A 1218-nucleotide genomic window follows, 5' to 3' on the forward strand; every position below is an offset into this window, starting at 1 on the left:
CCTTAGAGCTATCTTACAGCTCTATACATTATAGCAAAACTATAGTGATTAAAAATGATTCTTGTCCATAGAAATATAAATAATGTGAATTAATTGCAATTCGTGCAATTGTCAATGCAATTAATTATTGCCCAGTGGGTACTGGCCAGTTTTGCATCTGTTTATAGATTAATTTTGACATTTTTGATTGTCTATATACGTGGGTGTTTTTTGAGCTGATTACAGCATCTTACTGCTTCCCTCATTAATTGATGAGTAAGTAAATTTTTGATCTGTATTCATTTTTATAACTGTGTGATAATCATAGTTTTACCTTTGAAAAAATTATCTTTGACTTCTGATTTCTGGTCTGTATGTAAGGAACTTAGGAGTCTTCACTCCCTCTAAACAACCAGTAAAAATCTGAGCAAGATGAAAAATCAAAACTCTTCTTAGGTTTGTCAGAGAAGTGGGGTCAAAGGGCATACTGGTAACCCCCAGATTGGAGAAATGGACCGGTGGATACAGAGAATCACAACTTTCTGGTTCAGAAACCTCAAGCAAAAGCCTCCATGGATACCAGTTCCATGGTAGGAAAACCTGGGTAGGAGAAGAAAAGGATAAAGAAAGGAGAGGTAATCAGAAGGGGGAATGAAGCATGAGAGACTATGGACTCTGAGAAACAAACTGAGGGCTTCAGAGAGGAGGGGGGAGGGGGGAGGGGGAATGGAATAGGCTGGTGATGGGTAGTAAGGAGGGCACATATTGCATGGTGCACTGGGTGTTATATGCAACTAATGAATCATTGAACTTTACATCAAAAACCAGGGATGTACTGGATGTATGGTGACTAACATAATATAATAAAAAATATTATTATAAAAAATAAATAAAATCAAAAAAAATAACTGATGATTTGCTGGTGGCTTGGGGTGGACAAGTCTGAGAGGTAAAAACTTCAGGGAGACCCAGGAATTTGGGGGCCCCCATGCTTTTGCAAGTTTTACTTCCAGGAGCTCTACAAGGTTCTCACAGTGAAGATGGAGAAAAACCCCCTCAAGCTTCCCACTGGAGGAGCCCTTTTGAAACCCCAAGACCATTCTGTTCTTCTCAACAAGGTTTGTACTGAGCAGAAACTATTTTACCAGAGCTTAATCTATTGGGGTTTGAACAAATAGTCCTTAAATTTGTATGGCACCAGAAAAGGCCCCGAATCTCCAAGGAACTGTTGAAAAGGAA

This window comes from Ailuropoda melanoleuca, chromosome 13 (assembly GCF_002007445.2).
Source record: "Ailuropoda melanoleuca isolate Jingjing chromosome 13, ASM200744v2, whole genome shotgun sequence".
Lineage (NCBI taxonomy): Eukaryota > Metazoa > Chordata > Mammalia > Carnivora > Ursidae > Ailuropoda > Ailuropoda melanoleuca.